This window comes from Hyaena hyaena, unplaced genomic scaffold (genome assembly GCF_003009895.1).
Source record: "Hyaena hyaena isolate Hyena2069 unplaced genomic scaffold, ASM300989v1 scaffold_335, whole genome shotgun sequence".
Lineage (NCBI taxonomy): Eukaryota > Metazoa > Chordata > Mammalia > Carnivora > Hyaenidae > Hyaena > Hyaena hyaena.
Genome location: NW_024080968.1, coordinates 368,295 through 380,434, shown reverse-complemented (window position 1 = coordinate 380,434; position 12,140 = coordinate 368,295). Strand labels below are relative to the sequence as shown.

At 41.3% G+C, this 12,140-nt stretch overlaps 1 protein-coding gene across 3 annotated transcripts in view; it reads left to right on the top strand.

Annotated features, from left to right (window-relative positions):
• Positions 1–496: 496 nt before the first annotated feature.
• Positions 497–12,140, top strand: part of NCOA5 (nuclear receptor coactivator 5) — a 28,715-nt gene continuing 17,071 nt past the window's right edge. For all 3 annotated transcript variants that reach the window (XM_039249428.1, XM_039249427.1, XM_039249429.1), the window contains exon 1: positions 497–624. The gene's annotated coding sequence lies outside the window, so the exon portion shown is untranslated. The remainder of the gene's footprint in view (positions 625–12,140) is intronic.

The window sequence follows — 12,140 nt, the reverse complement described above, 5'->3', positions numbered from 1 at the left end:
CTCTGCCAGCGAAACTAATAGGACACACTGCCTATTTAAATGTAAATTTAAATAAAACATTTTCTCTATGTCTCCGCTCTCTTTGTTCCTTGAGATCCGGAGGTTACAGGAGTATGTACGCTACCCTCCAATACACATATCTAAAGGTGTTTGGGGTTTATGTTTCGTTTTATGAAAAGCTAAATAATCAAAGTATTTAGGATTTAAGTGATCTATTTCCACAGTTAGAATGGAAGGAAGACGCTCCAAAGACTAGAAGAAAGGCGCCGCCTCTTGGGGTCGGGGAACCAGGCCTGGGACGCTTCCTTAGCCAGGGACGCCGTTACTAGGCAACCTCTAGCGTTCTCAACCGCCGCCCAAGAGCCACTTCCCCTCTCTCATTGCTAAGGAGATCGACGCCCTACTCAGCCCTGCCGTAAACCCGCGCGTTCTTGCGACATTGCCGCGCCTGCCGCTGCGTGCGCGCCCTCTGCCCCCACTCTCCGCCCCGGCCGCCATTGCCTCGTGCCCGCGCCGGTCGGTTGGTGGCGCCTTTGTCCTACGGCGGGCAGGTGGGCTGAGGTGGAGGCGGCAGGGGCGGGCCTGAGGCGAAGGAGCGGCCGAGAGCCCGCCGCGCTGGTAGCGGTGAGTGCCGGGAAGCGGTGGCCGTCTGCCGAGGCGTGGGGCTCACGGCCGACGGTTGAGGGGGCCGGGGCCGGATGGGGAGGCTGAGGCGGGAGGGCCCGCTCGCCGCGCGGCCGCGGCTTCTCTCCGGGTGCGCGCGGGGCTGCGCATGCCCGGTGCGGGGCGCGGCCTCTGGCTCCCGTCAAGCCCAGGCCCGGCCGGCCGGGGCGGCCCGTGGTGGGCCCCGGTCCGGGCGGCGCCGCGCCGCGGCCGCCTCTCTGTGCGCGAACCGCCGACCGTAGTCCTCCGAGCTTGTCTGCAGGGTCGGCCTGCACAGCCCGCGCCCCTTGCTCGAAACGGTGAAGTCGCTCGCCTGCGGGTCCTCCGCGAGCCGGTGGCGCAGGCGGGATTCGAACTCGGAGCGAGGCGGCCCGCCTCTCCGGGCGTTCTACCAGCTGTGCAGCGCGGTGCAGCGAACCGAGCGCCGGCCTGCGTCGCCGCCTCCTCGCCGCCCTTTGACAGCGTCCTCGAGGCGTCTCCGCGTCGTGTGGCACCCCCCCCCCCATTTTATAACGCGGACCCCGGGCCCAAAGGACGGGGAAGGAAGCTGTGCCCGAGGTTACCGCGGAAATTAGCGACAGAGCCAGCGCCCCGAGTGTGACCCAGGGCACTCTCGGCTCCCGACTACCCCCGCCGGGGGTCTTTTTTTTTTTTTTTTAAATAAGGACGGCGTTTCCCAAATTTCAGTCTCTCGCGTTGCACCTTTACGTCCGTGTACCCTCTGTACTGCTATTCTCCAGATGTTAATTTTTTCCCTTTAAACCGACTCTGTTTTCCTCCTTTTTAAATACATTTGTTTAAGGTGGAAACGTACATCACAAACCGTATGATGGAAAGCCAGTTATTTTTCGAATGCTCGTAAAAAAAAATAAATACCTGTCTATTAAAATCAACAGCGCGTCCTTGTTCCTCCTGACGTTATTCCGCGTTCCACGCTTTGAGAAACGCTGCCCGAGGAGTATGGGGTTACGTGTGGGCCTGCCTTTCGCTCCGTGCACAGAACTTTACTCCGAGGCGTAGCGGATTCCATGAAGTGCCCCCCGAGGGCCCTCGGGGTGATGAGACGATTGAGCTTTCTCGTTGTAACCTGTTCTCGGACCGACTCACGAGCGAGAGTCCCCGGAGCTGCACGAACCGTCGGCCCGAGCGCACCCGCGTGCCGCCTCGGTCCTCCCGGAGCGTTGCGGTGTCGTAGCCTCCCGACCGCCTCTGCACTCGGCGATGGAGCAGATTTTGGGTTTTGACAACTGTAGATTTCGTGTTTTCTGTATGAGTCAGTCTGGCTGTGAAAACCAACTTTCATGTGTTGCCTTTTTCCAACCAGTAAAACCCAAGCCTTTGCGTTGTGGGTATCGGAGATCACTTGGCTGTTTTATTTAACATCTGTTTCTTCCCGTATTCTGGTTTCCCTGTTTCTTTCAGCTCATCTCGTCACCCTCCAGCTACTCTTTGAAACCTCCGGCACGATCTTTTAACCTAAAACGTAGAAAGGGTAATTTTCCTTGTAGAACGTGCTGGAGAAACCGTATTTCAAGGCCCATTGGAAAAGGTTTTTCCAGGTGCAGGTTATTCGGTGTTGCAGGCAGGTAAACACCACACGTTTAAAGAAGGCGTTGGGCGCTCCTTTCTCTTTGCTGGGTCAGATGGGTGATTTGTGGAATGAAGCTAATTAGGGCCTCCAAAGAAAGGGAGGCATTGACCGGCTAACATATATCAACAGCCTGTTCTCTTTGTAGTCTGTTCATAAATTTTATGTGTGAGACAGCAGATTTGCTTTAATTCATTGAAAGGAAACTCAGAAAACTCTGTTCAGGTCGTTCAAGTGTCTCCTCAAAGGCTGTGTTAAAAAAGGGGAAAAAAATCCATACTCTGGGGGTTACTTTGGCACGAGCACACGTGGTACTTAACATAAGGCCAAGGTGGTTTTCTTCACATTTCTCAGCATTGGTCCTGTGTAGCGAAGACATGAGAAGTTTTTACTCAAGTCAGGTTCAGAACTTCAGCAAATGGAGCCTCAGTCTACCTGTGCTCGAAAGCCAAGTCCTTTGGAGAGGCTTTAGAAGTGTGATGGAAAAGTGCCTGGTGGTTTGAAACTTCATCTTGATACCGCTGCAAGCGTTCCATCCCTGCGGCCTGCAGGTGGCAGTGCTTTTGTACGGCTTCTTACTGCTGTGAGGATTACTGGAAGTCAGATGTGCTTTTAAGAATGAGAAACCTTGGGAGGAAATGTATTTAATATTTTATTCCCTTCAGCTATCATTGTTCCTTTGTTTTTGACTCCCCACGGAAAGAATGAAAGGTCTGTTCGTGGACTCACTGTGACTCTTAATGGTAACGATAGCGTACGACCAGCCGCACATGTGATTTACTAAGCAGGCTTACGGGACCGGCTCATTTGGCCCCGCCAATCTTGTGAGATAGGGAGGCTGATATTGTATCTTTTTTGTGTATGAGGAAATAATGACTCAGAGGTTTAGAGTTCTTGCCCAAATCACATTTTTAGTAGAACATATTCAAGACGTTATTGAAGATAAAAGATTGGTGGTCAAGCAGAATTGGGAAATATTTAGATAAAGAGGTGCCCTTATCTAGAACTTCTCAGAGGTTTTAATATGCTAAACATGTGCACTATAGATGTCCAAGAGGACCGTATGATTGGTGCCTTAGGCCCTAGTGTTCTCCCAAACCTGACTCCTCTTTTTGCCACAGTGTTTCTTCTCTATACCTTGTGGTTTACTAATGATTACTGTGTGTCTTTGAGACAAGTGCTTTTTAAAGCTCAGTCAGCTTTTTTTGTGCCAAAAGATTTGTCCTGTGAACAGCATACGCATTTGTTTAGACTGTTTGGCTTAAGGAGAGTTAAACTATCAAGAAGTTAAAAGGCCAGTGACCAACAGAAAATTACCCTCTATTCTACTTTCATTAATGAGACGTGTTAATGAAAGGATCAGGGTAAGGCCACTGTCTAAAGCAGCAGCACATTAGGGAAATATGAAGTATACTGACAGCTAAATATATAATGCCAGCATGCCTGCTGCTTTTTAAATGGTGGTTTTATTACCACCAGATATGAATATTTATAGGGATGGTCATTTTCATTCTTTTCCCTGTCACTAAAAAAATAAGAGATAATAGACCAACTGGATGAATTACTTTTTCATTAAGAAAATAATTCTCTTCAGAGAATCAGCACTTTTGCACACCGTAAGACTCTCTCCCCTTTATTTCATATTCAAAACAACATTATTATTGACTTGCATAAAGACCGACAGCTTTAGGGAAGAATCAGGAAAACTTAGGTTGCATTGGAGAACATTTATAAAGCAGAATGTCTTACACCTTTATCTCTATAAACTACCTTGAGTGGTTCCCTGCTTTGGATCTAGAGTGATTGGATTACTGAAGATTAGGTTGATCCTGCAGTTAGTGGGCAAGCTTTAGAGAACTTTGAATTATGAGTAATTTGGCCTTAAGTGGGTATACTTAATTATGCAGTTGGAAATTGAGATCATAACACGTATTTAGCATCTGAGATGATACAAGAAATTTACTTTTAAATCTCTCTTTGGAAATTTTTCTTGATACCAAAAAGAAAAAATAAGAGAAGCATGATTCCGTTCGGTACAAAAACTTTAGATTATAAACTGAACCTTTCTTTGGAAAAGCTATGTAGGACAGCATCGCAGTCACTATAACAGCTTGTTGGAAATACGTATCCATGGATGCAGCTTACCCCGCCCCCCAAACTGAACAGTCTCTGGAGGGGGTACTAGGGAATCTGCCTTTCAGAAGCCATTCCTGCAGTTGCTAAGTACATTAAAGTTTTGAGGACCTCTGATTTAGGCTTTACAAAATGAGTTTTCACTGGAAATAGAAGTTTAAAGCAGATTCTGGTACTGATCTGTTCATATCTCAGATTAGTAATAGGAATTAACTCTGGTTTATGGTTGGTTATACATTTTAGGCAAAACTAATTTAAAATGTTTTTTGGCTTGATAGTTTGAACTAGAGGTAATAGCAATAGTTAGAATATAGTTAGAATACTTAGAATATAGTTAGCAATAGTTAGAATATCTGTGGAGCTTTCAATATTTTAGTTCCTTCCATTCACAGCAGTAGGATGACTTCATTTTCTTGTGAACGAAGAAAGCAGACTTAACAGGATTCCATGGTCTGCTTATTAAATTTAGGTTTGCTGCACTGTGCTTATAGCAGGGTGGATATAAAATTCTACATGTGGCCATTTTTCTCTTCTTGCAAAGAGATGCATTTAGATATGAAAAACAAATGTCTCAGAAGAAGCAGGAGTTTTAGCCCCTGCCAGCAAACTAATACAAACAAATCTAGTTGGCAGAATTTAGGGAAAACTTTAGTTGGTAGTTTGCCACTTATTAGCCAAAGAAGTGGATAATAGACTATCAAAAAGTGGAAAGCTCAGTGGTTAACATTTTTCTTGCTATTTTATAACTAGGTAATAGGGAAAAGAAGCTTAAGTTTTCAGGGTACTTTTTAAATGGTCAGATGAAATTGAAGAGAGGTTGGTGCACAGTCCTCCTTGGGGAGCAGGGGCACTGACCTTATAATTGGATATTATTATCTTTAGTACTATGGAAACTTGGGTTGATGACTCCATTTCCTTTGAGGATAGCTATGGGATTATGTTTATTGTTTTCAGCGGTTATACTTTGACAGATTTTAACATTGTCATGACATTTTCTTTGTAACAGATTATGTTTATGGCTTATTACCCCTTGAATACAGGAGTTTAAAGAGGTTTCTAAATGGAGGATCTAAGCATATGTTATACATAAGCTAAAGGGGTAAATAGAGAATATAGTTCTCAAATACTTGCCAAGAATCACCAGAGAAGCTTGTTAAAATACAGATTCCTAGGCTTCATCCTCAGACTCTAAAAGTTTGAGATGGGGCCTGAGAATGTGTTTAACTGCCTTCTCAGGTGGTGCTGATAACATCTTCAGTAAAGGAGTGAAATGTGAAGAAGAAAAAGTGTGTGTGTGTGTGTGTGTGTGTTTGTAAATGAGAGGGGAGATGGGGAATTGTTTAATGGATATAAAGAGTTTTAGTTTTATGAGTTGGAAAAGTTCTGGAGATCTGTTGTACAACAGTGTGAATATACTTAATATACTCACTTAAAAATAGTTCATGTGAGGAGTGCCTAGCTGGCTCATTCAGTAGAGCCTGCTACTCTCGATCTGCAGGTCAGGAGTTCAAGCCTCATGTTGGGTGTAGAGCTTGCTCTTTAAGAAAATAGTTAATATGATAAATTGTATATTATTTGTTTTTTACCACACTAAATTTTTTAAAGATATTAGAAAAAAAACCTAAGAAAGGGTGGTTGGTTGTCCATTTCTTCCTGAACAGTAGTTTTAACTAATATTTGTTAGCTGTTAATTACTGAGTCTGGCCCTCAGTTTATTTTATATCACTTCACTAAAGATAACCTTTTAAATATTTTTCTCGTACCTGAATAGGCAATATTTTTAATGTCTTAGGTTTAAGTACTCTTGCCCCCCCCCATTGCATAATATACATATGGTAAGCCTTCATTAATTTGGGTTCACTGAGACTCCTTTATGGTAGCTCAGTTTATATAGGCCCTCTTGCCACGAATCTCTTGCTTTTCAGTAGCAAAGTTTTTTGTGACCTTTTTCCAACTCTGGCTTGCACCTCTTTTCTTCCTCTTCTCCCCCTATTCCCTACACTAAACTTCCTATAGTATTTCTATTTATGTTCTTCACACCATTCCTTCACTTCTGCATGTGCTAGAATGACTTCTCTCTTTCTGATAAACTCCTCTTCATCCTTCAGGACTCTGTTTAAATGTTACTTTTAGGCCATCCCTGCCCCTTTTTCTCCGCATCCCTCCTACCCCTTATTCTTTCCAGTCTCCTCTCTACCCTGTTCGTCTCCCCTGCTACACACATGTACACAGAGTTAGGCCTTTATTATCTCTGCTATAAATCCACTTTAGATTATATTATGATTATCTGTATATGTCCTGCTCTCCTTTATTAAACAGTAAATTCCTTTAAAGCAGAGACTTTAGCCTTGTTTCCATATGTCTAAGGCATACAGAATGTGACAGATGGTAGGCCTAGAGGCATTTGATGTGCTGATTATGAACTGTCCTTTCAAGTTTATTAATTTAGTTCTATAAGGATCTCTACTTACACAGTTTAGTTGAAATTTTACCTGTGTTAAATAAAATAAACCTATACTCTAAATTTTTTGTGCCTCAGACTGTTTTACTAGTTTAGATTAGCTCATCTTTGTGAATCCAAATTAGTGAGGTTTTTTTCTCTTAGCTGATGTTCTCCTTGAATCAACATAACCAACACAGATGGAATATCCATTTCCTCAGATTCAGAGAAATCAAATGACTAACCACACCCCCCACACACACCAGGTAGAACTAGAACTCTGATATGCCAATCCCAGGCAAGTGTTCTTTCCTCAAAAGAAGTAAAAAGGGCAAGAAGTTAAATGCTGTTAGAGAATTTTTGTCTCAAGTGATGAAGTGAATAGAATAGCAGTAGCAAAGCCAGAAACATTGTACAGTTGACCCTTGAACAACATGGATTTTAACTGTCCGAGTCCACTTACGTGCAGGAATTTTTTTGATACTGTAAATGATTTCTTTTATAACATGTTCTTTTCTTCGGCGTACTTTATTGTAAGGATTCAGTATGTAATACATACAACATACAAAAATATGTGGTAATCCACTATTTATGTTATCGGTAAGGCTTCTGGTCAGCAATAGACTATTGTTAAAATTTTAGGCTGCATGGGGTCAGTTCCCCTAACCCTTGCATTGTTCAAGGGCCAACACTAGTTTGAGGTGATAGGTGGGTGTCTGAGGCACTTAAACATTGGAGTGACTAGCAGAGACTGGGCCTTTTCCAGGCTCTATTAGTTTGATCAGAGGGTCTTAGCAAGTGGAAACCATGTCTTTCCACTCCTTGTCGGGGCAGCATAGCCTAAAATTTAAGTTCCTTGGTGTCCGACAGACCTGGTTTTGAATCCTAGCTCTGCCTCCTGATCATCATGTAACCTAAGATAAGTCATTTAATTTCTCTAAACTTCAAATTTCCTCATTCACAAAATAGAGATCACAATAGTACTTAACTCCAAGAGTTGTAGAAAGGATTGAATGAGGTAATGCACATAATGTTTTTAGTACAGACTCTGGGACAGAGTCAGCATTCTGTAAATTTAAGTTATCATTGCTTCCCCCACTCCTATATCTAGGAATAATACTCTAATACAGTTAAAGATAGAATAATTATTTTAAATAGAGAGTGAAAGATAATCAAATATGAGGGAATGCGTAGTTTTTAAGGTGAGCTTAAAGGGTTGATTTAGAAACCACAAGCAGAGCGTTCTCTTATCCCTGACTCTTTCCAGTTTAACTCATTATAATATCCCTGGTGTTAAAATATACTGTCAAGATCATCTTTATAAATATAGTTTAAATGAGAAGTGCTGTCCATTCCCCTCCTGATTTGGGCCATTTAATGTGTGATAACTACTTTCTTGTCAGTGTGGTTTTCCAAGTGGCATTATCTTTATCATCACATATTTCCAATTTAATAATTACTGATTTTTAGTTGGTTTTCAACTAAGCCTTGGGAGGATTTTATTTCATTTGTAATCACTTGACAAAATTGTATAGACTTCTGGATTCTTTCAACAGCTAGTGGTAGTACTGTCACTAAGTGCAGTGATTCATACTGCACTCATTTAGCATAGTCTTTATGGTTTTCCATTGTGATCACTTGTGATAAAAATTGATCTTAAAGGGCGCCTGGGTAGCTCAGTTGGTTAAGTGTCCGACTTCAGCTCAGGTCATGATCTTGTGGTTCATGGGTTTGAGCCCCACATCAGGCTCTGTGCTGACAGCTCAGATCCTGGAGCCTGCTTCCAAATCTGTGTCTCCCTCTCTCTCTGCCCCTCCCCCAGTCACATTCTCTTCCTGTCTTTCTCTCAAAAAAAATTTTTTTAATTGTTTAATAAAGGGGCACCTGGGTGGCTCAGTCGGTTAAGCATCCGACTTCAGCTCAGGTCATGATCTCACGGTTTGTGGGTTTGAGCCCTGCGTCGGGCTCTGTGCTGACAGCTGGCTCAGAGCCTGGAGCCTGTTTCGGATTCTGTGTCTCCCTGTCTCTCTGACCCTCCCCTGTTCACGCTGTTTCTCTCTCTCAGAAATAAATAAAACTTTAAAAAAATTGTTTAATAAAAAGGACAAAGCAGTTCCTGGTACTATGAATGAAACATGCATTTTTATTTATAGCATTATACAAAAACCATTGTGTGAACCCTGTCTAGCATATTAGTCTAAAATAAAATTGTACATTAGGCATTGTGGTGTTCTTTGAAAGTTCTTTACCCCAGTCTTTTGTGACTTAAAACAGCTCTGCCACTTCCTGTGTGACATCATGTTTTATAGATTATTTTCTTTTTTTTTCTTTTATGTAGATCCTTCAGTTGGTGTCATTTTTCTTGTCTAAAAATCCTTACCTGAAAAGTGCTTTTAACTATCTTCAGAAAACCACTTAGAAAATATTCAGGCCAAGATACCTTGTAGTGATGGTGATTTCCAGTGGCGTTCACATTGCTAATATAGTTAACAAAATACAGACGTACCAACCAGCCTGAGGTGAAAGAGGCACTAAGAGACTGACTTGATCTTTTTTTTTTTTTTTTTTTTTGAGACTGACTTGATCTTAAAGGCATTTGACAAGGGTGAGATAGAGCAGGAGGAGAAGGAAGCATTAAAGTTTCCACTACCCTCTTGTTGGTTGGAACCCAATTATGGTTCCCTACCTAATGTCCAGAAAGGTGCCCAAATTGTCTTTTCATCTTTTTTTCTTTTCCTTTACATTAATGTTCTTTCTGTTTCCTTGGCATAGGACTACATGTCTCTGAAAAGATTTAGGAAGAAACTAATCTGTTTCAACTAATTAATACAAAAGCCTCCTTTTCCAGTCCCAGTGTTTGCATTGTCAAAGAGAAACTTGTTCAAATGAACCTCCAACCTCCCAGTTGATGGGTTTTTAAATCATATAACAGAAAATTGTAACAGGGCAAGGGTTTTCACCCTTGACCTTTTAAATCTTTGATATACTGTATGATCAGCTCCCTAAAGTTATTTGTACTTTTGGTAGCTTCTCTATTCTTCTCATAGGTTTATGAACTCGTAGGTTTTCCAGAAAGTTCCGTGTGACCATGTGTTAGGATTTTTTGGTGTATCAGGATCAGTGGTGATAGTTTTGTTTTCGTAACTCTCACTGAAACCCGCCCCCCAGCTCTCCTCTAACCTGAGCAGCCCTCTTGGGTAGCACTGAGCTATCAGAAATTTCCAGTCTCATTTTCTCTGTATCTCATCCAAGATGGAGGTATAAGGAACTGTTAAACAGATGTGAATAGACAAACACTTGGCATTGTAAGGAAAAAAAAGAAAATGGTCTGAGAGTTCTCTTTTTTGCAGAAGAAACATAAGTCACACCATCGAAGTATAGTTGCTTTAGACTATTTGATGAAAATAGATACTAGGAGGCAAAGTGCAATCAAAATGGTTTAAAGATATAGTAATCTTGGGGCGCCTGGGTGGCTCAGTAGGTTGAGCATCTGTCCAACTCTTGATTTCAGCTCAGGTCATGATCTTGGGGTCATGGGATTGAGTTGGGCTCCACACTGAGCCTGGCGCCTACTTAAGATTCTCTCTCCCTCTGCCCTTCTCCTCCACTTGTGTGCGTGCTGTCTCTAAAAAATGAAAATAAATAAACAAAAAGATATGATAATCTTGAATTCTAAATAATTCAGATAGTTACAAAAAAATTTCACTAACTTCAAAGTAAAATATTTTCCTCCTTCAGTCTAACTGGAACCAGTTTTGCCCCAGAGGTATGTCATACATGACTGCTTTGGTCTCCGCAGTCTTATATGTAGGTACCCACAGAACAGGATATAATTACACAGTGTAATAGTCCTTTTATATCATCTGGGCAAATTGTATGGCATTAATAGAAACTCAAATAGTACCATATGTTCTGTACTCTAACCTAATTAATGTTCAAGTCAAATCAATGTTGAGATGAGTTTTCTTTATTCACAAGACCATTTAATAATATATAGAATCCTGCTGGGAGGTACTTGGTTATTTAGAAGAAATCTTCACACCACCACCACCCTCAGTGTATTCCAGAGATACTTTAAAAACTGTTTAAACAATCCGACAGATTACATTTCTCTCTGAATCATAGTCACCCTGTATTAAAGAACAGTACAGAACGAGTAGACTAGGTCAGTAGGCCCTCCTAACCCTGAACTGATATTCTTCACAATTACATAGAAAAGAACTAGGCATTTCGTATAAGGCCTGTCATTATATAATGTGTAATTCAGGTATTCATGAACTTTGAGGGTTATAAATTGTGAGAGTGGCACTTGCCATACCAAAGCCATGGTCAGAGATCAGTGGCCAAGTCCTATATAGATACTATTTTCTGGTTTTTTTTCTATTAGTAGTGTATCTATTTCTGTTGTTGAGTAGTGTTCCATTTTATAGATGTAACACATTTTGATTATCCATTCACCAGTTGACTGACATTTGAATTGTTTCCAGTTTTGAATATGTTATTAGGTATATAATGCTACTATGAAAATTTGCATGTAAGTTTGTGTGGACACATGTTTTCATTTCTCTTGGATGCATTAGGGAGGTGATAGCTTGTGTCTGCTTAATTGAAAACGTGAGAGGCAATTTACGGTGGACTATGCTTCTCTTACTGTTTAAATTTATGTTCCCTTCAATTTATCAAAAGTCATTTTTCTTTTAGACATAATAGAAACTCTGACTTAAAATGGAAGTGAAGATCATTCTCACTTGAACAGGACCTCAAAAGTTGACAACTTAGAGGGGTAAAGTCTGTGCCAGACCTCTTTTAAGTTTTTGGTGATTACTATAGTCCCTCACACCATAGGACTCTGGTTGGAATTTTTTAAATACATAATTACTGTTTTAAAGCACTCTAATTATGTGAGTGCTTAATACCACTTAATGTCATTAGATACACTACTAATTGCTTAATATGGAACAAGGCGAACAAAACTACACTGTAGCAGGACACAGTTTTATTTCTTCATTCAACTAAAGAATGAAATTATTAATGAATCTATTAATCTTTAGGTCATATAAAAATTGTCCTGTGTTACCTTTGGACATAGACTGGTACATTTGTTTACCCATCAGTTCTTTCTTAGACATTGTGTTTTTATTCACTTCATTTTTGCAAAGCAGATTTGTTTTTAGCAAGCAGGCTTTAAATGCACAAATTGGCTTTTCTGTGAGTCTGTATGATTCCTCTTACCTAGTTGTAAATGCCAGGCTTCTCTAATGAAAACTTCGTATGTGGAGTGTTTTACTCTCTAACCCTGGTATACCAAATGCCAAT